The following is a 27,701-nucleotide window of genomic DNA, read 5'->3' as shown; positions in this document are numbered from 1 at the left end:
ATTACAATGTTTGTGTAATATCCATACTGAAAATGAAGGTTTTTTTGCTAAATATATCGAAAACTGTCAAAACACAGCTAAAAATATCCCTTACGTACAAAATATAAATTCATTTAGAGAAATAAATTCTTACATCAAGTGTTTGTCTATTTGATTACTTCAATTCTCCATTAAAATCTGATTTATTATTGTAGTCATATTAATACTCGGAGGTAGGCCCATATTGCGTTTCTCTTAAACGAAATTTGTATCTTGTTTGTTCAATATAGTGAAAACAATACGTAATCCACTCAATATAGTTAAAAGATTGTATGTACGCTGGAAAATACATATTTCTCGTTATACTAAATATTGGAAATCGAACTCTCCTAAACCGCTACGCTACCACCACTCGGCTTCTAGTTTACTTAATGCAAGTCAGGAGTTAATACTGAGTTTATCTCTCTATGTTCTATCAAGTCCCCGCCACGAATTGCAAAATTTATCATTGCCATCGAAGATGTGGCAAAGGTACCAGGCGTTTCTATGTAGACACAGACTAAATAGTCTATGGACCCTGCATGATGTGATTCTTGAATGGGATGCACAATGATTTGTGTATAGGGGCTTACCTTTCATCAAATAGTGCAATGTAATAGTTAGTATAGGGGGCGCTGTAGGTTATCTGTGGCAGCATAGAGGCTAGCCCTCTGCACCCCTCTATGCAATGTAAAGGGACCCACCTGTAAACAAGCCACAGGCTTAGTATGGAAATCCCTTCATAGGCAAAGCTTAGATTATTATTATTATTATTATTATTGTTAAATTGTCATCGACATTTTCGTTGAATCAATCCGCCGAATCCTTAAAAGCTTCTGCGTTTCAACAGACGAAAGACACTCACGTGGCATTGCCCAATCACTACTCCAGAAAATAGTAACACTACCACTTCAAAATATAGTTATTGAGACGCATCACAATAAAGCATTGCACATCCCATTTAGAAACTGAACGTTTTTACCAATTTTAAATTTAAGTAAAACTATGCTTAATTAGGGGTTTAATTCGTAAAACGTTCATAAGATATGTTGTCCATAAGTTTGTCACTGGTTACAAACTGGAGCTTGTCATGAAGTGAGTGAGGTAGGTCATAGATTCAAGGTAAAGCAATGCCTGGTGAGGCGCTGCTGTCAAAGGCTTAGTATAGATAAATAAAAAATTTACTGCAAACCCGCGTGTAGTAACTTCTCGTTTGTCGTTCTCGAACTAGCTCGAGCTGTAAGTCCCTAGCATTACGAAGTATAGGTAGGGTCACTTATAAAACATATGTTATAAACTTTTGGGGCCTTAATTTTGAATGTTCATTACAGGCTCAACCACCAAACCACTTCTAATGAAGCTCAAATTGCACAACTGTGAAATTAACGAATTGTAACTGTACATAAAGAAACAAATACTGTATACAAGACACTCACTCAATTTTATAAACTCCTGATATTTATGATATGATATCATTTCTTCTATTAGAGAAATGACGTTTACACAAGACCGTTGCCACAGTCAAGTACTTAGGGAACATGCGTTTGTTTGCCCAGTTTGCGTGTTACCTTAATATGGACAAGGAGACTTCTATATACATATAAATATGCATCGTATGTCTTAACATGTGCACTTAATCTTGTCCTTTATAAGGTTTCATACTATTATACGCGAGGGGTTCGACATTTACACGAAATCCCGAACGCTTCTCGCGAAATTTTTCACACACAATCTTGAAATCTTTCGCAAAAATCGCGAAATCAAAGAAGAAATCACAATATCTTTGGCAAAAATCGCGAAATCAAAGAAGAAGTCACAATATCTTTGACGAAATCTCGAAATCAAAGAATAAATCACAATATCTTTGGCAAAAATCGCGAAATCAAAGAAGAAATCACAATATCTTTGACGAAATCTCGAAATCTAAGAATAAATCACGAAATCTTTGGCGAAATCGTGAAATCAAGGAAGAAATCACAAAATCTTTGGCGAAATCGCAAAATCAAGAAGAAATCACGAAATCTTTGACGAAATCGCAAAATCAAGAAGAAATCGAGAAATCTTTGAGGAAATCGCGAAATCAAAGAAGAAATCACGAAATCTTTGAGGAAATCGCGAAATCAAAGAAGAAATCACGAAATCTTTGACGAAATCGCAAAATCAAAGAAGAAATCACGAAATCTTTGAGGAAATCGCGAAATCAAAGAAGAAATCACGAAATCTTTGAGGAAATCGCAAAATCAAAGAAGAAATCACAAAATCTTTAATGAAAACACGTTATCTTTCTTGAAATCGCGAAAGCATAAAATTCCGTACGCTTTTTTTGGGGAAACTTCGAACCCCTCGATTATACGGGACAAGACCAACCAACGTTTACTCGCAAATATCTTTAATACAAATATATAAATATATCTTTTAACATATAGAGCCGAAGGTATGTACAAGCATTGTACTAATATTTTAAGTAGGTAAGCTTCTTATTTGTTATCTATACTGTTTTCTTACGTGTCCTTTTCGTTTAACTTAACCAAAATAGGAAGCTATCGTGGGTAAACATGAATTGTAGTGAACTAATAGTTCCTAGCACTAAAATATTGCCTTTATGGTAATAGCTGTTCAGGGAGAATCGAAATTTTGCTTTTTGATAACGGTCGATATTCAGCAGAGGGGCTGATCACCTTTGAGGTTATCTGTAAAACGGCTACGTAATGTTTGGATGACGCCACGATTACGCAGTGCACGTTGAGTCAAGGAGGATGTATAAGAGAGGAGACACCTTCTGCAAAAGGGGGAGGTAAAAAAAACGAAGGAAATACCGCATACAATGGTGCGCAACTTTGACGCGCAAGGCTTTGGTAAAGGCGCACGCGCGTTGTTAGAAACGAGAGATATTCAAAATTATAAACAAGCTCATGAGGCTAGAGCAAGGAGGCTTGAAAACACGCATGCGCGAGAATGTACGCTAGCTCTCTTGCCGTTGGGGAAGCGGTAACCAAGGTAACCGGGAAACGACACAGTACCGTTTTAGGAACGGGGGACTATGCGCATTTTTTTCTGACTCTAGTCGTCTCCTCTCTTATACGTTCTCCTTGGTTGAGCTTACACCAAGATCACCCAGTCTTCGATGAGGTTACGCCAGGTTTACGCTGACGTTATGCTAATATTACACAATTTATGTTGGGAGTACGTTAAGATTACACGAGATATATCAAGATTTACGTAATCAGTTTTTGAGCCGCGTGAACACCATTTACGCAAAGAATTCATTCGATGGCTACTTAATGAGGATTATTCACTTATGCTATAGTTAAATAGTTCTTTTCCACAATTAAAAACAATTAATTTCTGTATTAGCTACGGTATATTCTCTAAGTTCATATAATCCCTGCCTCATACCAAGGCGTTAGAAGAAGTATCTTCCAGATTGGTCACCGGATATTAAGGTTTCCACCATGTACTACCTTAGAAACTGCGAAAGTTAAAGAGGGTTCAAATCATCAGATGCGAAGCTTGATTGAAAGAATTAATGAAGTCGGAGATTTGAATAAATCGATTTATCGCCAAGTCATTTGTACCCTTGTGCCCATTTAAAGGCAATTAATGATTCGTTCAAATTAATATTAACTTTCAAAAGTTAAATAATAAGCAGAGTATTCCACTTACCATCACTCTCCGTAATACTAAATTTTATAAACGTGTTGTTCCCTATCATCATAAGTTTATAAGATATGTTCCGTAAGTATGACACTACCTATACTTCGTAATGCAAGGGATTTACTGAGAGCTGATTCGAGAACGATACACTCAATTGTCGTGAACTGACGTAGGTGAAACGTCATAGATTCTCGTTCTAACGTTGCCTGGTGAAGCCCTGACAATGGCTTAGCACAAACTAAATAGGACGATGGACTGCAAAACCGCGTGTACTCAATTCTCGCTTATCGTTCTCGTAGTTATTATCATACTAAGAGCACACTAAAGGGAAGGCTTTCACGACATTAGTGTCTCACATACTTTAAAAGTAGGTAGGGGTGAGATGGATTATAGGTTACAGTGGGACAGACCAGTCCTCCATAGATCCTATTTAGACATGTAAATTTATGGTTTTACCAGGGATAGATTTAATTTTAGAAGTAGGAATGGAAAACGGTTAGTATTTACTTCAGTTAGTCCGACTCATAGACCACCCAGTATAGAGCCCCTCCCTCCAAAACGTAACGAAAAGTTTAAATTATCTTGTTGGCTCCCTTAAACTACGTTTTGATGACGTTGCTGGCGGGGACGGCGAAAAATACGTAATTTTTTTTTACCTCTGTCGCTATGACCCGGCCGCCTCTTCTTTCATTCCTCCCTCCGTCCCGTGGAAAGGGGTCCTGGAATTTGACGCGCGCCCAGATTACTAGATCTGTTCTCCATTCCTACTTCCTAAATTAAATCTATGCCTGGTTTTGCTAATTAGAAACATAGCTTGAAGTATTTTTTGAGTGCATGTCACACTTATGGTTGCTATGTTGCTAATTATATTAATACTTGATTAACGCTTCCTTTCGTTTCTCCTGCCACTTTCGGGTTTTTTTCTTCACCATCAGGAATTAGCATCACGTTTCTGATTTCTTGATTAAAAAAATTGTCTCTTTTTAATCTAACACTCGATATATTTATAGACCAGGTATTTATTTTCAAATTAAAGAAGCGGTGAAACGACAGCGCTGAATTTAATACTCTAGTTTTAACTTGCCTCGAATTTGAGTACTTTAGTTTAATTATGGCTAAATTAGGTTATTCGCGTTCACACTATTGTTTTTACACTTTGAAACCATTTTCAAGTAGACCTGTGCCAGCATTCGAGAAGCAGTTTTTGTCAAAGGCTCGACATGATTTCGAGCCTTGGCTAAAGCTTGAGACCAAGGCTTAGGGTTATGGAGCTAAAATCTGTGGGCGGTGAGACAGACTGCGAAACCGAGTGTAGTCAATTCTTGCTTTTCGTTCTCGAACTAAGTCTCTTGCATTACAAAGTATAGGTAGTGTCATACTTACGCAACATATCTTATAAACTTATGAACAGACTGAAAAGCTTGCAGTTCTGTTTGATTCAGTGATTGTACTGCTCCAAACCTGAGATGATCCCCCAAATTACTGACAACAATGAAGGTCAGGTAAAGTTATCCCCTTTAGTGCGAACTGTCTATCAGAGGATAAAAATACTAAGACTTAACCATAAATAAATTAGAAACCAAAATAAACCGTTTTCTGATTTTGAGGTTCACAGCATTGCAGCCTCTCTTTAAATCTATAGCCAGTTCACCGTTTTCATCCCGATTTGTATTTCGATCACGATTTGAAGATTCCTGCCCCCCTCCCTCCCCCATTTCTCTCCCGCTTAAATTGTGGCCTCTGGCGGGCAGGTATGATACGATGGCCTCGGGCCAGCAAGCGAAATTATGGTCGGCATCTCTTTAGAGGCGAGCTCTCGGACGGCCTTTCTTCTCTCAACTCGCCACCAGGCTGCGCTGTTTCTATCTCGTACCAGGTAAGACCAAGGTAAGACTGACTGGGCCGCTCGGCGTGAGGTGTCCGTGTAAAATATCGCGCCCGAAATCATCTCGGAACTCGCCCAAATTTCACGCGCGGCACTCTTTATGCTCCCGCCACAACCAAAACACCTTATTAACCCGAGGTTATAAAAGCAATATTTAATAATTTGAAAATATGGTGGAAATGGCTTGGAATTCAGAACACATCAACAAATCGATGCTCTCTGCAAATATTAACGAAGGAACTTGCCTGTGGCTTCCAGCAATTTCGCTCTGTAGAGAGGTACATCTGCAGAGAAAAACTAGGGCGCCAGTTTCATCTGCAGAGATAAACTAGGGCGCCAGCTTCATCTGCAGAGATAAACTAGGGCGCCAGCTTCATCTGCAGAGATAAACTACGGCGCCAGTTTCATCTGCAGAGATAAACTACGGCGCCAGTTTCATCTGCAGAGATAAACTACGGCGCCAGTTTCATCTGCAGAGATAAACTACGGCGCCAGTTTCATCTGCAGAGATAAACTAGGGCGCCAGTTTCATCTGCAGAGATAAACTAGGGCGTCAGCTTCATCTGCAGAGATAAACTAGGGCGCCAGTTTCATCTGCAGGGATAAACTAGGGCGCCAGTTTCATCTGCAAAGATAAACTAGGGCGCCAGTTTAATCTGCAGAGAAAAACTAGGGCGCCAGTTTCATCTGCAGAGATAAACTAGGGCGCCAGCTTCATCTGCAGAGATAAACTAGGGCGCCAGCTTCATCTGCAGAGATAAACTAGGGCGCCAGCTTCATCTGCAGAGATAAACTACGGCGCCAGTTTCATCTGCAGAGATAAACTAGGGCGCCAATTTCATCTGCAGAGATAAACTAGGGCGCCAGTTTCATCTGCAGAGATAAACTAGGGCGTCAGCTTCATCTGCAGAGATAAACTAGGGCGCCAGTTTCATCTGCAGTGTAAACTAGGGCGCCAGTTTCATCTGCAGAGATAAACTAGGGCGCCAGTTTCATCTGCAAAGATAAACTAGGGCGCCAGTTTAATCTGCAGAGATAAACTAGGGCGCCAGTTTCATCTGCAGAGATAAACTGGAATGTAAGGCTCATGCTCCTTTTTGTTTGCTGTCCCACTCATCAAATTTCAGGTGGGCATCGCACAATGCTAGGGTGAATTCCATAACTGTTTGGTATTTACTAAATCCTCAGCAATCAAATAGGCACAAACCTTGATTGTCTTGACGTGGGACAAAACTCCACAAGCGCATGCATGCGCCTTGGAAAATAGTTGAGCAGCGCTAATAGAGTAATGATGAGGGAACTATTTATCGCGTATGTGATTCGGTTTAGTAACTTTGTGCACTCCAAATGTAAAATTGTGTTGGGAGGAATCATATTAAAATTATCCCGCTTTGTGGTAGGACTACACTTCTCTTGGAGAGGTTTATTTTGGCTTCCCAACTTGTTTTTCTACATCGTTTTTCCTATACATAAAAACGCATTTTTTAGCCACATCGTAGGATGGACATCTACGATGAGGCTCTTAGTTTGACCTGCCCTGTTGTTGTAGTAGTAGCAGTAGGGGTGTCACAGTCCTGCCTTTGGCAGTATCAAATTTTTCGTTCGTCATTTTTGAACGTCGAGGGAAAATATTTTCTTTCTAGTTAACGTTACAGTTCACAGGTGGAGTTTCAAACTTAATACAGGGAAGAAATTATTTCTTTAACTTTTCTTCCTCCACGGAGAATCGAACCGCGGACCCTTCACTTGCCAGGCCAGTACTATACAGCCTCGCCTAACATCGCTTTTTAAGAAACGGTCTCGAATAAAGCGCTATACTCGGAGAGAGAGGTTTGTCTCAAGCACGGTCCCCTTCTCTCTCTCTATCTCTTCAACTAGGAGTCATGATCTTATCCGAGGCCAGGAGATATAACTTCGCGGTTGGAGAGGCAAAAGCATATTAAATAAAGTTTTTATCACTGTTTAGGGTAGGGCATCGAGGGGCTATTCACTCTGATTTTATGCACGGTAAATCATTTAAGCATTGTAAAAGATAGCGTTATTCACTCATTAGGGTAAGGTATAGAGGGGTTATCCACTCATTAGGGTAGGTATAGAGGGGCTATTCACTCGTACGATGTGGCTACTATTACGAGCCCTTGGGTTGTCTTGTTCTCCTTTAAAATCCTATAATCCCGAAAAAAATTCCTATTTATCCTATAAGGAATTTAAATTCTTGGCTTAGCTCCCTGGTGTTCCCCTTGGGCCCCAGTCCCCTGGGAAAAATAATGATTGGTGCCCCTGTCTCAGTTCAGTCAGGGATAGATTTAATTTTAGAAGTAGGAATGGAGAACAGAGTAATGTGGGCGCGCTTCAAAGTCCCGGACCCCCTTCCACGGGACGGAGGGGGGGTATGAAAGAAAAGGCGGGAGGGTCTTAACGACAGAGGTACAAAAGCAATTACGTCACTATTTTTCGCCGTCCCCATCAGCAACGTCATCAAAACGTAGTTTAAGTGAGCCAATAAGATAATTTAAACTTTTCGTTACTTGTTGGTTATAGGGAGGGGCTATCTACTGGGTGCTATGAGTCGGAATAACTGAAGTAAATACTAACCGTAAATACTCCATTCCTACTTCTAAAATTAAATCTATCCCTGGTTCAGTTCAAGACGTAAACACAAAACAATTACAACCAACACAAAACGGAAAATTAAACAAGTGCAGTTTTGCGAACTTCAAAATAACCATCTTCTCTTTGACTGTAAAAGTGTTTTAAGATATAAATAAGCCGGTGGGAAAAAAGGGGGGAAAATAATTTGATCTCTTTGACTCTTTCTTAAAATCTCTATTCTCTTTTCTGAGTCTTGAAGATTAGAATCTTTCCGCTCCGAGTAACTTAGGATAAAACTCGTTTCTCCTTAAATATATACATTCAATTTTAAAATATTTTCATTTCTTTTACACATTACACAACTATGTATCTATATACAGTCAGAGGAGTAAGCGTAACCAAAATTTATCTTAGATTATACTCGCTCCGCTAAACAATGCAACGGTCTCCGAGGAATGCAGCTAGCGCATGCGTATGATGGCTTGCTCTAGAGACGCCGAGAGAGGGATGTGGTTTATCTTTGCATCCCACCCACAATTTTCACCAGATGACCGAAGCCGAAAGAGTCCCGTGTTCTACAACGAAAAGTAAACTCCCCCTGTTGTCAGTCCTATGAAGTTTAACGAGAGGTAACATACTTAAAGCACAAGATCAAACTTAATTTGTCTGTACTCAATTTTTAGCTACGTGTGGTTGTGGTTATGTAAAACCCAGACTAGCTATTGCGATACTGCTTTGTGTGTGGGTGTGTGTGTTTGTTTGTTTGTTGGTGGAGCCCGGGTTCACGGAAGACAAGCATGTCTACCACCTTGGAGCTCGTAATGTAAAACTATTGGCAAAGGACAGGGTCAAACTATCTAGAATCAATTTCTGTACTCATTTTTAAGCTACGTGTGGTTATGTATAGTACCTAGACTAGCTATTAGAGACTGTTTTTGTGTGTTTGTTTGTTGGTGGAAGATAAACGTGTCTAGAAAAGGATTAAGGCAAGATCCACTACAACTTTTGAGCTCGTAATGTGACTAATTGCGAGAACACAGAGTTAAACTTAATCTGTCTAGAAACAATTTCTGAACTCATTTTTTTAGCTACGTGTGGTAATGTAGAAACCGGACTAGCTATTGTGATACTTTTTTGAGTGTGTGTTTGTTTGTTGGTTGGTTGGTGGATCATGGGTTTACGGAAGACTAGCAAGGCTAGAGAAAGATTTTTTACTTGGCGAAAATAAAAAAAAATTAGCAACTAAATCATTTAGGGAAGTGGAATCATTTCGTCTTCTTAAACGATCTGAAATCCCCCCAAAAAATAATGAACACGTGTTATTGTGTTCTTGGCCTGACTTGAATATTTATTAAATGAAAAATTCCATATTTTCTAACTGCCTCGCTAAAATTCTTTGTTATATCCATTATTGTAGATGGTTAGCCCTCGAGGGCCCAATTTGGCTCTCGTGTGATTTGGGAATTGTAAGGAATCGTGTCGAAGCCATGGGTCTCGATTGCTCGGAGCGACGAAAACATTAAATATTCACGCTAGTACCCTTTTGGTTGTCAGTGACTATTAACGTGCCATTAAGCCTCGGCTACAACGAGGAAGTAACCACTCAATGCGAGCTGAAGTTGCTAAGGTATATTGAAAAAAATTGTGCTGAAAAAACGCGTAAAATCGCTAAATGAAATTGAAATAACGTTATATAAGGACTAAATTCGAGTACTGGTTCACCCCTCTATCTTTTACATTGTCACGTCATTTAATAAACGCTCCAATTTGGCGTTAGCTCCTAAATCGTATCGTGATATTGGAAACATTTGGAAATCGTGGCCCAGTATTCTGATATTAAATTTTTTTATATGTGAAGGGGGGGAGGCTTTGAATACCCATAATGCCCCTGGGAAATGAAGAGAATAATGCCCCTGTTTTTGAGGCGCAATGTGAAATATGAAATACGTGCTCTGCGCCCTAATGTGCTCCGCCCATCAATTTTGAGGACCAAGTTAGATACATCCTACTACTACCCATGCAATGGATCGACTCTGATGAACCATTGGTGTTTAACAGTCAAGAGAACGTGAAGGAGGTCACCTCTCCAATGACCCCAAAAGATATTTAACCGAAGAAATCTATAAATATTTCATTAAATCACCTTTGAAAGTATGGAGCTAATACTTTAGACATACAGTATTGGATATTGTTAAAACTCACCGGGTCGTTTTGATAATGACAAAATCGCACTGAATGCTGTTAAGTGTCACTAAATCGCGCTGGACTTTGTTAAGTGTCTTTGAATTGCACGGAACGTTGTTAACTAAGAGTCACTAAAGTTCACTGAACGTTTTTTATTAAGTGTCACTCAACATCACTGAATGGGCGTTGTTGAATCATCTTGGCCCTCATAAAACACTGGATAAATCGCACTGATGTTGTTAAAAGTCACTAAATCGCACTAGACTTTGTTAAATGTCACAAAATTGCACTGAGCGTTGTAAATTAAGTTTCACTCAATTTCACTGACCCCAATATAACACTGGATAAATCTCACTGGCCCTAATAAAATACTAGTTAAATCTCACTGGCCTCTTTATGACAGGATAAATATTACAGACCCGAATTAACGCTGGTCGTTAAACCTCACTAGCCCTCATAGAAGGATAATTGAAATCTCACTGGTGATTAAAAATAACAATATTTAAATCTCACTGGTGATTAAAAAAAACTATATTTAAATCTCACTGGCGATTAAAAAACAATATTTAAATCTCACAGGTGATTAAAAAACCATATTTAAATTTCACTGATATTTAAAAACAATATTTAATCTCACTGATATTTATAAAACAATATTTAAACCACACTGATAATAAAAACACAGTATTTAAATCTCACTGATATTTAAAAAACAATATTTAAATCTCACTAGCAAATAAAAAACCATATTTAAATCTCACTTGCAAATAAAAAACCATATTTAAACCTCACTTGCAAATAAAAAACCATATTTAAATCGCAATGGTCCGAATAAAAAAATTTAAATCTCAATTTCCCTAATAAAAATATATAAATCTCACTGGTCCTAATGAAACCCTGGTTAAATCATAAATCTCCTTAAATTAGAACCCTGGTTAAATCATAAATCTCCTTAAATTAAAACCCTCGTTAAATGTAGTTTAATCATCTTCTGCAAACGCATTAATAAACATTCGATCAATTGCACTGAACCTGATTGAATTCCATTGAAATCGAAGAGTTTGAATCTCACTGTACTTTTTAATGAATGTGGTTCCAACTGCACCATTCTCCCCTAAATCAAAACCCATCAATTGAAAACCGAGGCGTTAAATAGCCGAACGTGATTCCTGATACCAAATCCGCCCAACGTGTTGGGGTTGACACCCCTAGCGTGCATTTTTCTCATCTAGACACGTGCGTTGTAAGGCGAAGTTAGCGCAGTTTTTGACCTTCTCTGACTGCAAAATGTAACAGAAAGATTTAACCAGAAGTAAGATGAGACTAGAAGTACTGAGCTAACCAAATTCTTCACTTGGCGAAAGTGAATATTCTTGATAACACACCAACGTTTGGCCCTCTGGTAGCGGTTTCTGAATTTTCTCTCCAAAACGTGAGACCAAAGAGAGTATAGGGGAGGAGTGGAAAGAGGGGCAAAACTTGTCTCGCTTTTCTACCGCGCATCTTCAATGCGCAGTACCGAGGCATTTCCGTTTGAGACATTAAATGGTATCGTAGGTGGCGCTATTGAGCCGGAAACTCCCTCGTACCGCTAGCCTTGCCGCTAGTATAATTTAAGCGAGACATAACTATTTACGCTTGTGGAGCGGGGGAGCTTCCACTCCTCCCTTATATTCTCTGTGGTGAGACGCTCGCGGGCGGTGGTAGACCGAACTAGATTTCAGCACCCGCGTCCGTGATCCGCGGCTTTAGGTTGAGGGGAAGGGGGTAGGAAATTTCTTTGGAACTCGACCAATTTTTTTTCTCTCTAGTGTAGGCGCGATGGAAGCGGTGGCATAAAATCCTCAAATTTGTTCACTAGTGCCAGGATCTACTACCAATGCTAGAGCTCTTTACTTCTAGTCTCATCTTACTTCTGATTTAACGTACCTACATTTAGATATAAAAGACAGCGACATATTATTAATATAATTACACCTTTGAAAATCAGCTTTCGTGAAAAAAGAGAAGTTGAGTAGAATAAAAAACTTTCGGAAAGTCAAAAGTCCCGAAACTAGTAATTAAAATCTTTTTTTTTTCCTGAATTTATTTTTTTTTGTTAAAGTTTCTCTTTGGAGTGTAACATTTAAAGAAATACATTTAAACATTTATGACTACCTTTCCGAATACGGACTGATGACCGGAAAACTAAATCTTTTTTCTAATTTTTTTTTTTTTAAATAATTTTTGAATTATGGAAAAAAGAACTCCATCACCAAAATCGTCACAACTGCCGACTTATATAAAGGGAAATTGAAATACTATATATTTGTTTCATATTTATTATCTCTTATCATAAGTTAATAAGATATGTTCCATAAGTATGACACTAAATATAGTTCATAATGGTAGAGCCTTACAGCTCGAGCTAGTTCGAGAACGACGGAAGCGAGAATTGAAGTCCAACACTCGGTTTTGCAGTTCATCTTCGTATTTAGTCTGTATTACCAAGAAGTGATATCTAGTTTACTAGGGAGAAGGTATAAATTGGCCAAACTTACAGCTTTATCTCCAGTCCAAACGTAGGTCCGGAGTTGATCCCCACCTCTAAATTACAACCAGCATCTCAATGGTTCTTGAAAACTCAAGTCAGCGCAACGCTAATGACGAAAATTATATTTTCCGACTGAGGAGAGTGTAGCGAAATAGCCCGGCCTCCTTTTACGTCCCCCCCCCCCTAGTATTTTGATAGGGGGACTGGGACTATGGCGCGAATACTTAGGCATCTTATACCTTCTCCCTAATAAACTAGATATCACTTCTTGGTATTACTAAGCCTTTGACAGCAGCGCCTCACCAGGCGTCGCTTTACCCCTAATCTATGACCTACCTCATTCACTTCATGACAAGCTCTCAGTAACCAGAGACAAATTTATGGCCAACATATCTTATGAACTTATGCTCTTATTTATATTCTGAAAGTCGTTCGTTTATAGCTTCTTTGTGAACAGCAATATATTTACTTCCCAGTTTGACTGACCAAACTGCACGCTTGATATTGATTAGTTAAATTAGGAATGTTATGCTTAATATTTGAAGTGGTTTGCTTTAGCAATTAAACCTGTAAAAAACGTCCTATTCCACACCCCTTTATGATTAACAAGCATTGTTTTATTAAATTTGAAAGGTGTTTGTTCTAAAACAAAAACATGATGCTGGTATTTCATTTACTATCTAAAACCATAACTCATACCGGTTTCGTGGTCCTTGAACTACTCATTCAAGGCCATGTATCTTTGAAAGTAAATACAAATTGGGAAACCAATTAAACCTCTCCGAGTCGAGACGAGACAAGGACTATTTACTCAATTAAGAGGTTTTTGTTAAATAATTTAATAAATGTAATTGATATTACTTATTTTAATCGTCAGTAATTTACCTTAATTCTAGTTAAATCGTTTTAAGAAACGTTATTCCTATAATCATTTTAAACATAGCTATTGTCTAAGTTTAAATTCTAGCGTATGCCTCTTTAACAATTTTTGGAAATTTAGGGTATATAAGTTGGCTGATTTCCGATAACGGGTAATTACGTGAACCTTTGGTGGAAGCCCGGTCAGTGGGAGGCTAGACGTTTCTCGTGACCTATAGCCGATCGCAACGTACGATGGTTATGCAGTTGAAACCAATATTACTTTCTGTGAACTGCGAACACGCTTGCTCCGATTTGCTAACTGCAAACGCGGTGATAGACATACAGAGACGTCCAGTGTAATACCTCTCCGTGACATCTTAGTCACTCAGAGAGGTAAAAAATGCATGCTTTCCCGTCCATTTCATTCTCCCTTTAGAGTGTCTTTGCTGAGAGGGAGTTAGTGTTTGTAGAAGATAAAGGCGGCTGTGGCGTAGATGAGCAAACTCGGTCCGATACGATTGTCAATCTGCTAGGCGACACGACACGACGCGAAGACCGGATAGAGGAGGCGTTCCCGAGTTTCTTCCTGCCTAGAATCATTAGTTTACGCAACGTTCCGCGTTCATTTTCATTATACTTTATTGTATTTTCTATTTTCAAAGCCGCTTTTACTATTTGAGCTTTTTTTAACTCTTCTAATCATCTACGGATAATCCATTAGTCCGCTTTGCATTGTTAACCATTACCATTCGTTCGTGAAAAAGTTGGTTTATTTCATCTTAAATGAAAGTTTCAGGCCAGATTTATCATATGCTTATTGGAAAGAGAATAATTAATAGTACATAATTCATATGTGAAGAACTCAGACAAATCTCCCACGAGTGTTACTAATATCAACTCGAAAGTCCACCACTAAATTTGGTCAGATTTGCAAATGTCATGTGGTAGTACTCAAAGTGCAAACATACAAAGAACTTTCTGAAATATAAGTTTACTAGCTGAATTTCTATCAAAATGATATAAGGAATGGGTAGATTTTACTGATGACTAATATTTTTGTAGCACCCTAGGAGCGAAGGCACTCGGCGTTGCCCGTCAGCCCCTAGGGATGCATTTATTATTACTTTTCATGCGGACATTATTCCATAAAGAAGGCTTTTTAAATTCCTGGCCGCCATTTTAAAAGATGGCAACAAATCGAACCCGAGAGACCATTCAGCCCGTCTATAGGTTTAAGGAAACCGGTGTACTAAATATTTGTGAAATCGGTTGAAACGCGCGGACTTTTTTGCATAGAGAAGATTTTGTTACATTTCTGGACGCCATTTATTAAGATGGCGGCGGATTGGAAAAATCTTTCCTAGTACGCGCCTAATACTTATGAGTAACGTTCCTGCAAATTTTCAGCCTTCTAGGGCAAGCGGTTTGGGCTGGGCGTTAATTATCAGTCAGTCAATCAGGACTTTGATTTATATAGATATAGATTTGCAAGCTTCGTATAATAGTGAATGATATTGCATGCATTTAATTAAACGCTTACAACAATTAACTTTAAACGTATTTATAATTAAGGACCCTATCATTAATAATTAACGGAAATTTATTCCACTTTAATGAATTCTTGTAACAGTCGAAATTACTTTGTTAAATGATAAAATAAAACTTCGATTACGAATGATATTTTTATTCATTTAGGGCGGATTTATTTTCGCCTTCAAGTGACTATTGTATTGTTGCCTCTCACTGGCGCCTTTATAGTTATATAGAATTGTATTAGATAACTTTAATCGTCTTGACCCCATTGTTAGTTTCCACCTTACTAATTAGCACAATCGAGTCTGCACGCCATCTATTATCTTTCTCTTTACCATGCAGTTCCATGACGTTGTCTCTTGGTAAATGCTCTCTCAAAATTGCCCTCCACCTGTTTTTCTAACTACACTATTAGAGCTCTTTCAGACGATCCAACTTTTTGACTCAGCTCGATGGGTCAAAAAGTTGTATCAACTTGCCCAACTTTTGAAGGGAAAAGTGTAGTAAATCCTTCCTATTCACACGACTAAACTTTTACCGCCAAATGGAACTTTGAAAGCGCCACCTACCTTGGCACTTACGAAATAACCCGCGAAATAGGCTTTTTTTGATTGGCTGGAGAAATGAACTTAAAAAGCTGAGTCAGCAAAAATTGGATCACTGATCCAATTTTTCCTAGTTGATTCAGCTCGAGTTGACCCATCAAACTGAGTCAAAAAGTTGGATCGTCTGAAAGAGCCTTAATTACTAACCAACCCGGCGTTATATCCCCCCAAAGGAAAACATCTGCATGATCTTTCAAATTCATTGAAACTATGCCTATTTAGGGGTTGCAATATGTCATGGCTCTAGAATAGTGCCATCTTTTCAACCTTAAAGGAACTGTAAAGAAGGCATCGGTGGGTGCGTAAACATTATTTGAAATACGTCATAGACACTTACAAAGGGACTTGGTTCAAAGAAATTTACTCCGTTTGATTTCAAAAATTTGCATTACGGGGAATGGGCTCTGCAATCTCGCGAAAAACATTGACTACGTGTCCAGTCCCACTCCGTGTGTAGTCTGTTGATCTTGGGTTCACGTGGTGCCATTACCTGTGACGTATTTCATACAATTTTGCAAGTGACTAAACTAATATAGACAGTCAGCCAAAAATGATTATTTGTAGACCCCAATAATAGACATAATGAACTACCACGTACCCCTGTGTCATATACTTTTGATTGCGTCAATTTTGGTCTAAGAACCCAATAGACAAGTTTCTGTAGAGATGGTGGAGACTGTGTATCCATCTCAGTACTGGGATGACACTGAGCTAAGAGATAGAAGGGTATGACGTTTGCATACGTAGTAGTGCCATTACTCTATTCAAAAGTACATCTGAAAATGTCACGACACAGTGTTGGGGAAACACACTGCCCCTAAGCTCACTGTGATAGAGGTGGTCAAAAATTACTACTATTCTCCTGGTCTGGTTTAGCACGCTACTCCGGAATCTGTGCATGGGTGCCCATCAATAACTCGGTGTTCTGTCTAAATTGCTCTCGTGAAAAATGTCCCACTGGGATTTCGTGTTTACCGTTTCACTTTATGGAAGGTAAGGTATGGAATGCTCGTGGTATTGAATGGGGTCGTAATAAGGCTCGCCCCGTCAATTTTGGCGCTTTACCTTTGGCGGCAGCTTTTGAAGATTGACCACGAGCGTCTCATAGGTAAGTTTTCAGTCTGACCTTCTCGAGTTAAAACGCGGAAGCGCTATGGATAGAGCAACTGGAGCCCTCTACCTTCAAGAATTATTGAAAGAGGTGTTTCATGCGGAGAATTCAGCATTGAGCAGCTGAGTTCGTTCATCGGAGAAGCCCTAAGCTTAGAGCGTTTATTTTCGAATTACTAATAGTTTCATGTTGCTAGAACATTTTGCACCATATCTCACCTTTTTTGGAGACCCTTTTGCACCATTTCTCCGCTTAAGCAGCATTTCTCTTTTTATTTTGGGATAATATTTTGCACCATTTCTAAGGGTTTTCTTGAAAGAACTTTGCAGAATTTTCTCACATTCTTTACAAAACCCTGTAACCCTATGCATCATGTCACTTAATTTGTTCTTTGGAAACCGCCTGCAACACTCCTCTTTGTTCTTAAGTAAAACACCTGCAACATATCTCTTAGCTTTCTATGGGAAACCCGCCACACATTTTGTCACGTATTTTGTGAAACCCTTTTTGCACAATTTCTCAGTAATGTTTAATATTTCTGCGTATTTTGAGTAACCCGTGCAGGATTTGCAATGGAGAAGGTAATAGATAGTGTCAATCTCCGCGATATTCTGAAGGGTGAATGTCGTTCCCCTTGGAAATGCAATGGTCTAACCCAAATGATTGAAACTGCGCGAGTTTGGAAAACGGTACAACTAAAACCAAATCACTAGCTCTCGGTAGGACCGAAGAAACGAAGATTAAAAACTGCAAGGAAGATGTTCAGCGCCGTTTAGAACGCGTAGACCATTCGATTTGAATCGATGCTTGGATCGAAAAAAATTAGTATCAGAAAATGTTCTAATAATAAAAGTGAAATAAAAAGGCGCTTATACAGTCAATCAATACACCCTCGAGTTATTTTTTTATCCGAGGGGTCTTTTATACCAATCTATCATTTGGTTAAAGGCCGTCTTCACAAAGGAATCGCAAAATAGTTTGACACATTCACAAAGCGTTCCTATAGACGATCATTAAGCCTTGGTTCTGTCTAAAGGGGGAATGTAACAAACATTTCGCTCCTCTTTTTATTTCCTTTTTTTCCATTGCCCTTCAAGCTTTTGGGTGTGAATTTTTCCACAATTCTTTAACACGCTCGCGGGTCTCTCGCCACGGGATATCCCAATCGACTTCAATAGACATTTTTGCGCCTCTACAAGAATAAGAAACGCCACCACCGAAACGAGATGGTCAGTGCTTCAACCACTGTTTCGTCTCTAATGCAAGATGGACCATTGAGTTGAGAAGAGTACCACTAGAGTGGCCTTTCATCCGCTAGGATATAAGACCCAATTATCTATATCACGCGCTTGTGGCGCCATCCCGGTGCAACCAAGGGAACTAAAAGAAAAGGCGGGAAATTTGACTGACTTCAAGAATACATTTCTTATCTATAGGCTTCGAGATGGCGACGCCATCGCGTGATAAACTTGGTAGCTGTCCGTCCGTCCTAATGTTTTCAAAAGTGTCCTACGTACCCCAATAGGCAGGTTAACGCAAAGGCCACTCTAGTGGTATTTTTCTCAACTCAATGAGATGGACTGTAACAATAAACTAAATCCCGCGTTTTTCCAATGGCATCGCCTGTCGTCGCTCCTAGCGGGATAGTCACGAAACTTTTCGACTCCTAGATCATGTTATGGCTATTGTTTGAGTCGCAAAAGTTTCAATGTTGGTCGTGGCGTGGCGCTAGAGAGGTGCTGCCCTAAAAAAACTACGCTCCGTATCTCCATTCCAGTCCATCTGTGTTTAATGGTCTTAGATCAGGCATATTTTATGGGAAACTTAAAGGCTCTTTCAGACGATCCAACTTTTTGACTCAGCTTGATGGGTCAACTAGAGTTGAATCAACTAGTTGGATCGTGTGAATAGACGTTGGATGAGTTGAGTCACCAAAAAAGTTGGCTAGGAAAAATTGGATCAGTGATCCAATTTTTTGCTGACTCAACTTTTTAAGTTCATTTCTCCAGCCAATCAAAATGAATTACAAAAAAAGCCTTTTTGGCGGGTTATTTCGTAAGTGCCAAGGTAGAGGGCGCTTAAAAAGTTCCATTTGGCGGTAAAGTTTTAGTCGTGTGAAAAGGAAGGATTTACTACACTTTTCCCTTCAAAAGTGGGGCAAGTTGATACAACTTTTTGAGTCAAAAAGTTGGATCGTCTGAAAGAGCCTTAACCTTCTTTACGACTTTTAATTTGAATCAAACGATGTTTAATTAGGGGCTAGTCATAAAGCTAAAATTTTATGATGGGGTCTAGAATAAGACGTCTTTAACAAGCTAATAGCTAAGGGTTCACTTACTTCCCAACCTGGAGGAGAACAAAGCCACTTCTAAACCTTCCCCTGGTGTTGTTGTCAACGACGCCCTTTGATCAAACTTCGTCTGCAAAGAGAACAAAATCGATGGAAACCTATACATAGTTTACAGGAATGGAGGAGGATTCCTACCATTACCACAAGGAGACCAGGCGACTTAGAGCGTAAAATCGTCTGCTATTTTACGTTCTAATGTTGAAATTCATAAACGTCGGACGCAACGCAATTTAGTACAGGCAAAGGCAGGGCTTCGTGCGCAAACGTCCTGATTCTGCTTCACTTCAGTTTTCGGTCCAAAAATAAACCTACGAACCACTTTTGTAACGCTAACAAGAAACGGACTCTAACAGCTGTATCTTACAACACGTAGAACTACTTCTACTTAACAAAACAACAAAATAGTTTCACTTATAATATTTATGGGCGAACCCAATAAACGGCATCATCTTTGAGAATTTCAAGAAACGTAGCTATAGCTATCTTTGGGTCTATTCTTTAACTAACCCGGGCCGTGTGTAGGTTGTTCCTATAGCTGTTTCGGTTCTCCTCCTCCCCCCCCCAATGTGAGTTTGCATTGTGAATCTATTTTTCTTTCTCGGCTTTCTCCATTCACACTCTTTTGATCCCTAAAATGATGATTCGAACATCACCCGAAAAATACGAGCGATGAAAGAAACACGTTTTCTTTAATCTACATTTTTCTCATATGTTTTTTTTTCTTTTCTTTTTCTTTTGGTGTTTTCTTTTCATGGAGCGTTTTTTCGAGTGTGTTTTTAAGCTTCCAATTCGAGCTCAATTTCTATTCCTAACACACCCTGTTTATGTTCAAGGATTACTGACATGTCACTGACTAATTCCTGTTTTCATAAGTTCATGTTCATTCCATAAGTTTGTCACTGGTAACTTAGAAACTGGAGCTTGTCATGAAGTGAGTGAGGTAGGTCATAGCAAGGAGGATAATATGGAGGGCCGACTTAGTATAATTTTAGGAAAGTGACTGGTAGCCCTGCTTACGTTAGTGGCCCCTGGTTCATCTGCGGAAAACTAACGTTTTGTCGTCTGCAACATATTCGGTCCGCCATCGCGATTCGCCAAAAGAAATATCCCCCTACCTCACCCCCCCCGCCAAACCAATAGTTTTCCGTAAATGAACCAGGTGTCAGCAGGATCGAACTCCAAAAATCACTTAACACCCCCCAAAGGCTAAGTCGGCCCTCCATATTATCCTCCTTGGTCATAGATTCGAGGTAAAGCAACATACGCCTGGTCAGGCGCTGTCAAAGGCTTAGTAATGCAGACTAAATAGGATTAGATGGAAGTTCTGCAAAATTAACCGCCGAGCATCGTGGGAAATAAGACCAGTTTAAAAATTGCCTGGTCCAGATTAAAAATTAAATCGGAAGGGGGTCAGAGCTCCACGGGACCACTAAGAAAATTGAAGGGTAATCAGAGTCCAGATATTAACTCAAATGTATTTTAATTATCCACTTCTTTAGTTTAGCATACGACTTGCCCTGGTCAATGGTCAAGGACCAGTTTATTTATTTCAGGGCAAGGGGGTCGCTGGCCCAATGTCCAGTTTTAAAAAAATTCTTATTTCCCACCTTGCCACCGAGTGTAGTCTGCAATTTTCGCTTCCGTCGTTCTCGACCTAGCTCGAGCTGTATGTCTCTCAGTAGCATTACGAAGTATAGGTAGTGTCATACTTATGGAAGGAACATATCTTATAAACTTATGCTTTTTTTGTAAAAAAAAGTGGAATATATTAAGAAAATTATTTATTTGGCTTGAAAAATCGCAGTCAACCGAAGGTATGATGGCTATCACTATTTAGTCTCAACTCTTGGTCTAAACATGAGTCCTCTAATTTATCTTGCAGGAAGATTATTTATAATTTAAAATAAAACCGTTTTAACCCAGGCTTTTAACCCTAGTTAGAACCGTTCCAGCTGGTTCTTGCCAAACCTGATATCAATACAGGCATCATTTAACAAATAATTTTGAAACAATAAAATTAATAAAAATGAGAAACTTAGAACCCCGAACTTATAAATTTGTAATTAATGTTAAAAACTGTGAAGCCGAGGCTTAAGAGTCAATCGAAGTCAAGTTACCTGATACGGGGTGGAACAGATCAAACAAGCACTTATTTTGAGTGTTTCTGAACCGCGGACGGTAAAATAATCGGAATGAATTATTTCAGGCCTATGCTATCCACCGAGTATGACCACGGCGACACTGTGTTTAAAGCTAGGAATAAGAAAGAAGGATATCATTTCACGAGTAGGTATTGCACGGCGACATGTTAATCATGGCAAATGACGCTGCATCATTGTAAGAAGAAACGCTTATGTTTGTCCTATGTTGGTAGCATTATTTGACTGATTTGACGTAACAACTGTTTGACTCAACACAAGTTGGCTGAGCTGAAATTGACCCGATAGCTATCTTACTAATAAATAACCCAAAACGTTAAAAACACATTGAAATAATGTAACCAATATCTATATCTATATAAATCAAAGTCCTGACTGACTGGCTGATAATCAACGCCCAGCCCAAACCGCTTGCCCTAGAAGGCTGAAAATTTGCAGGAACGTTACTCGTAAGTAGTAGGCGAGTAAGAAACATTGTTCCAATCCGCCGCCATCTTAATAAATGGCGCCCAAAAATGTAAAACAATCTTCTCTACGCAATAAAGTCCGCGCGTTTCAACCGATTTCGCAAATATTAAGTACACTGGTTTTCTTGAACTAATAGACGTGTTGAATGGTCTTTCGGGTTCGATTTGTTGCCATCTTTTTAAATGGCGGCCAAATACTTAAAAACCCTTCTTTATGGAATAATTTCCGCTTGAAAAGCAGTAAAAAATGCATCCCTAGGGGCTGAAGGGCAACGCCGAGTGCCTTCGCTCGTAGGGTGCTACAAAAATATTAGTCAACAGTAAAATGTACCCATTCTTTATATCATTTTGATGAAAGTTCTTATTACTTTAAAACTGGAGATTTTTAAACTTGAGCTTTACGTCTTTTTTAAACTTAAATTTGAAAGTGTCCGCTTTTCATTTTCCCTTTAAATTGAGGGGGGGGCTAACATTTTGATGCCTAGTTGTCCCTATTATCAGCATCATGCTTTGAAATTACTTGGGGCTTACCTTGTTGGGGAAAAAAACATAACTATTTAAACTAGACGAGTTTCCTTTGAATCGGGATCGAGAAAGATTTGCTTTACTCGAAAATACTTTCGCTTTCTCTCTTTGGAATCTATATATTCTCTTGAATGAATGAAACCCGGATATACCTGGACCGTAATTAATTGTTCAAGGGGACGAATTAGGGGAATACACCCCCTCCCCCACCAAACACCAATTTCTATAGTCCGAGAGGGTATCCAACATGCCTGAGAGGAGACTAGTGTAGATGTAGGAGTAATCTTTTTAACCATAACTCTTGACTCTGTACCCCATCGACGGCAACAAAGTCCTCTAAACATTCTCGGTTAACGGTAATAGTTAGTATAGGGCGCTGTCGGTTAGCTGTGGCATAGGGACTAGCCACCACCCCTCTATGCATTGTAAAGGCGTTAGATAAGTGGCAATAAGTCGCAAGATGACTTGGTCCAATTAGCTAGCTGAACTTCTCAGTACTTTGGCGGGGTCGTACGATTTTGTCGCCCTCTGTGTCTTAAAAATAGAATCTTTAAATCTCACCCAAAAGAATATCATTTCATTGCCACTTTTGTACTTCTGTTCATTGGGAAAGTGCCACTTTATTACATGTGTTCATTGGGAAGTGCCACTTTTGTACTTCTGTTCATTGTGAAAGTGCCACAGTTGTACATTTGTTCAATGGGATTAATTTGTTCATTGGACCATTTTTAATAACCCTATATGGGATTCTGCCTAATTGGACATGAACCATTAAATCAATTCCCCAATCGATCGCCACCTCATGTTCTTACAACGACATACAAGATTTCTGTAACCAGTCCGTGTAAAAATTAGTGACCGTCCTTAGGAAATTCATCATTCGAGGCTAAAACAAGTGACGAATTAGGACATATAATGTTAGGTAAAACATACTGTTGTTTGAGAAGTGTTTAGTCCCAATTGACGTTTAGTTAGTTGATTGAAATTTTACAATCGTTTGGCCTCGGCCGACTGGTGTTTGGTCAAATGAAAGAAACCGTTAAAATGGGTTTTTTTTCCCATTTGACCGAATAACCAGTCGATGTAAACCTTGCGATTAGCAAACGATAATCAGAATAGTTGGACACTATTCGCAGCTAGGGTCTTCTAATTCATATTACTTTCTCTTGTGATACCGCTCCGAGTCCAAAATACACGTAGCACTAAAATAAATGTTTTGAGTACCCTCAACTGAAACCTTTGCACAATTTGCAGTTAGTGAGCAGTCCCTCGTTGCATTTTTTCCTTTTCCTTTTAGCGGTTTGCCTTTTTATGATTTCCTTTTAGATTGGTTTGATTTATTAAATGGTTCGAGTTAATTCATCTTCGAAATATTAATTGAATATTCAAGATAAACGCCTTTTTCTCTCTCTCTCTCTCAACCCCTACTGTTAAAAACGAGATCTATATTATTTCTCACATTAAATTTTATTACTTGAAGAGAAAGTATACCTCCTAAATTTTAAATAAAGTGAATAATTCTCTACGAAGTTCCTAATAGCATTACTTATGCCTTCTTTTCTGAACATGAAAGTAAGAACTAGGCCTCACTTTTCCTTGAATTTTAGAAAGGCTTTTTCACGAGTGTAGCGATTTGACGGCTTTTGTTGCAATTTCAAAAGCCTGTCAAATTTTCCGTCAAGATATTTTTTTTGCCAAAATGATTTTCCACGGATTTTAATTGTTTGATTATTTTATTGAATCTTCAAAGAGTTTTGATTCTTTTTAAATTTTTCTTTTCGTTTTGGCGAATATTTCTTCTCATGGGAATTCTATTAATTATTAAATTGATTTAATAGTTTTTCAGCGTTCGTTTTAAAAAATTAATAATTGAAAAATGTTAGCGAAATTGCCAACTGATAAAGTCAGAAGAGGGCGTTGAAATATTTCTATAATTACGGTGCATTGAGAGTATTGAAAAATTCTCCATGGTGGTAAAAAGTGGGTATTTATCACCATCTGTTTTAATTTTTGTGCATTAATATATTTCGTTTTCAATGTATTTATGCATTTGATAAATATTTTTGGACCTTGGAAATGAACTAGGACGTTGCAATGTTAGTTTCTTAGAGACAATTACGTTACTTGTTGCATTATCTTTAAACTAGCTGTACTTCCATCAAAATGATATAAAGAATGGGTAAATTTTACTGGTGACTAATATTTTTGTAGCACCGTAGGAGCGAAGGCACTCGGCGTTGCTCATCAGCCCTAGGGATGCATTTTTTATTACTTTTCACGCGGTCATTATTCCATAAGGAAGGGTTTTTAAATTTTTGGCCGCCATATAAAAATATGGCAACAAGTCGAATCCTAAAGACCGCATTCAGCCCGTCTATAGGTTAAAGGAAACCAGTGTACTAAATATTTGCGAAATCGGTTGAAACTCGTGGACTTTGTTGCATATAGAAGATTTATTTACATTTCTGGGCGCCATTTTTTAAGATGGCGGCGTATTGCAGGAAATCTTTCTTATTACGCGCCTACTACTTACGAGTAACGTTCCTGCAAATTTTCAGCCTTCCAGGGCAAGCGGTTTGAGCTGGGCGTTGATTATCAATCTGTCAGTCAGAACCTCTCAGTAAGTCTCTAGCATTACGAAGTATAGTTAGTTTCATACTTATGGAACATATCTTATAAACTTATGTAACTAATAGTAATAATATGATTTAACATGCAACTTATATGAATAATGCTCGGGTACGGATAATGTCATGTCGAGCTCTCGTTTGATGGTTGGTTAAATATGTTAACAACGATTCAAATCACGACAACGATCGAGTTAGTATATGGAGTTGGGATCAATTGGTGATGTTTCATATTTTACTAGTGACTTCGTTCCCAAATTTTGAAAATAACTCAAACCACCAAATCACTTCTAGTGAACCTTAAAAATATCAAGCATTCGGATTGGTCAACCAAATTGGCAAATGAACGAACTCTGACTGTGATTAAGGAACAAACATTCAAAGAAACAAACGTAGAACTTTCTCAAATGGATAAAAAAAAATTAAGATACATCGTAATACAAACTTTCATATTTATTGGTCCGTAATATTTAATAATCTGTGCTCCCTAGAAAGATAATTTACACACGTACACGGACTTGAATGTCTTTTTCTGAGTGGGGGGGGGGGGGTAAGTTTAGATAGCAATTTATTACGGTCTTCTCTCTGTTTTGACAGATTTGAGTTTAAAAATATGACATTTTTTGGGGATAAGAACAGAAATAAGATCATCATTTGCTGTAATAAAAAATCCGTATGGCGTCGTGGAACTTTTACGCCTCATAACTCCGAAGCGACGCCCCAGCTTCTAAAAATTTGACTTCCAGGAAAGATGCTTTTTCAGGGGGAACTCTACGCCTTGGTTTAAGGCCCTCGGAACCATCCTAGCGTTAAGACCTATACACTTTTTGAGCCACAAAACGAGATCACATCGTGGAAAAATTAACTACGAATGTTTCGTCTTTCGTTCATATTGTATTGTATTTCGGAAACGCTGTGTCGCGACACATATCATAAATTGGACTCATAGAGATAAGATCATAAACTGGACTCATAGAGATAAGATCATAAATTGGATTCATAGAGATAAGATCATAAACTGGACTCATAGAGATAAGATCATAAATTGGACTCATAGAGATAATATCATAAATTGAAATCATGAAGGTATCAAAAATTGGACTCATAAAGATATCAAAAATTGGACTCATAAAGATATCATAAATTGTATCTTAAATATGTGTATGCTAAGCCTATAATTGGCCTACAAATAGTTATTGGCTCACGTTCCCCATGAATCTAGTCTAGTAACATTGATTAACACTGATGCAATTTCAACACACATTGGTCGCAAAGATGGAATTTGTACAAAACAAATTTAGTAAATCTACCGTTCCGTAGCCACCCACAAAAGAGTTCGACTGTTGTGGGTACCTGGCAAATGAGGCTATCAGGGCTACGAGAGGGTTGATATATTCGCCAAAAGAGTTACTGAAACCAAGTTCTTGGACCGATCCTGCAGTGCCCATCCCCTCTCATATCATTCGCCAGTAGATTCAAACCGAATTTCTGCATCTGAGACTCGAAATGGATGGGCACATGACAAACCAAGGAGTTTATGTAGGGTTCCTGTTGGGAACTGCTTGCACTCACCAAGAACAAAATCAGACTTGTCACCAGCATTCTTACTGGACACTGCCTGGTCAACAAGCATCTGCCCTTATGAGCATTGCTGTGTCACATCCTCTGCAGCTGCTACTTTCTCGCTGCTCTCAGGTGTGAGCATTTTGATGGGCATCATCTCCTGAAACCAAAGCAGTTTCCTTTTCCCTCTGTGAATCGAGGGACTAAGTTCTTTGCAGTGTAACTAGTTTTAGGCGCACAAAATACCAAGGTTGCAGTGCAACGTACCACCCCCTCTAACAATACATAAAACCAGAAGTAGGATGAGACTAGAAGTAAAGAGCTCTAGCATTGGCAATAGATCCAGGCACTAGTGAACAAATTTGAGGATTTTATGCCGCTTCCATCGCGCCTACACTAGAGAGAAAAAAAATTGGTCGACTTCCAAAGAACATTTCCTACCCCCGTTCCCCTCAAGCTAAAGCCGGGGGTGTACACGGACGAAGCGGGTGCTGCTTGAATCTAGTTCGGCCCCCGTCTACCGCCACCCGAGAGCGTCTCACGTTTTGGAGTCTTGGAGAGAGAAAATTCAGAAACCGCTACCAGAGGGCCAACCGTTGGTGTCTTATCAAGAATATTTAATCACTTTCGCCAAGTGAAGAATTCAATTTGGTCACCTCAATACTTCTAGTCCCTTATCCTACTTCTGATAAAACCATACCTTCTTTCCTTAATTTCTCCAAGGACTCGGGAGTATTACTCGGATCTGGTGAAATGGCATCCAAAAACGGAGGGTACAAAAAGAACATAAACTTTTTTGGGAACGAGGTATGGTTGGTTGGATGGGTGGGCGGATGGGTATACATTGCATTCTACGCTAATATTTTCCTGGAAATTCCTCTTCACCCTCTGGAACCGGGACAGAATGTCGTATGGTACGCGAGGACACTGGGAAGTGGTGGGTGGGACGAGTGTCGGCCATACTCGGGTCTTTTGTGAAAAAGCGCTCAGTGAGAGAGTTAACGGTTTCCTCGCGACAACAAGAAAATTCTAAC

The 27,701-nt window shown here is 39.0% G+C and overlaps 5 long non-coding RNA genes across 7 annotated transcripts in view; 2 read left to right on the top strand and 3 right to left on the bottom strand.

Moving 5' to 3' along the window:
- The window catches only part of LOC149629899 (uncharacterized), a 39,447-nt gene extending 28,969 nt beyond the window's left edge, over positions 1–10,478 (bottom strand). For both annotated transcript variants that reach the window (XR_016374391.1, XR_016374390.1), the window contains exon 1: positions 10,352–10,478. This is a non-coding gene — a long non-coding RNA (uncharacterized LOC149629899). The remainder of the gene's footprint in view (positions 1–10,351) is intronic.
- LOC149629897 (uncharacterized) overlaps positions 1–13,520 on the top strand; it is an 86,205-nt gene extending 72,685 nt beyond the window's left edge. The window contains exon 2 of the long non-coding RNA XR_016374402.1: positions 12,150–13,520. This is a non-coding gene — a long non-coding RNA (uncharacterized LOC149629897). The remainder of the gene's footprint in view (positions 1–12,149) is intronic.
- LOC149629896 (uncharacterized) overlaps positions 1–13,520 on the top strand; it is a 67,598-nt gene extending 54,078 nt beyond the window's left edge. Inside the window, exons 7-10 of one of the 2 annotated variants that reach the window (XR_016374385.1) lie at positions 1,350–1,437; positions 1,507–2,452; positions 8,564–8,778; positions 9,567–13,520. This is a non-coding gene — a long non-coding RNA (uncharacterized LOC149629896). Of the gene's footprint in view, positions 1–1,349; positions 1,438–1,506; positions 2,453–6,506; positions 7,617–7,647; positions 8,779–9,566 lie in introns of those variants that run through there. The other variant, XR_016374386.1, reaches the window with a different exon arrangement.
- On the bottom strand, positions 11,314–11,772 carry LOC149629898 (uncharacterized). Its single transcript, XR_016374388.1, has 3 exons — positions 11,676–11,772; positions 11,510–11,613; positions 11,314–11,447 (listed from the first exon to the last, which is right to left on the bottom strand). It is a non-coding gene; the product is annotated as an uncharacterized LOC149629898 (long non-coding RNA).
- On the bottom strand, positions 12,129–22,722 carry LOC149629895 (uncharacterized). Its single transcript, XR_016374392.1, has 4 exons — positions 21,444–22,722; positions 19,468–19,634; positions 19,315–19,396; positions 12,129–12,262 (listed from the first exon to the last, which is right to left on the bottom strand). It is a non-coding gene; the product is annotated as an uncharacterized LOC149629895 (long non-coding RNA).
- Between the last annotated feature and the right edge of the window lie 4,979 nt (positions 22,723–27,701).

The sequence above is a fragment of the Phalangium opilio genome, unplaced genomic scaffold (assembly GCF_054372755.1).
Source record: "Phalangium opilio isolate 3A_F unplaced genomic scaffold, DU_Popi_V2 ptg000105l_1, whole genome shotgun sequence".
Lineage (NCBI taxonomy): Eukaryota > Metazoa > Arthropoda > Arachnida > Opiliones > Phalangiidae > Phalangium > Phalangium opilio.
This window is presented reverse-complemented; position numbering and strand designations above follow the sequence as displayed.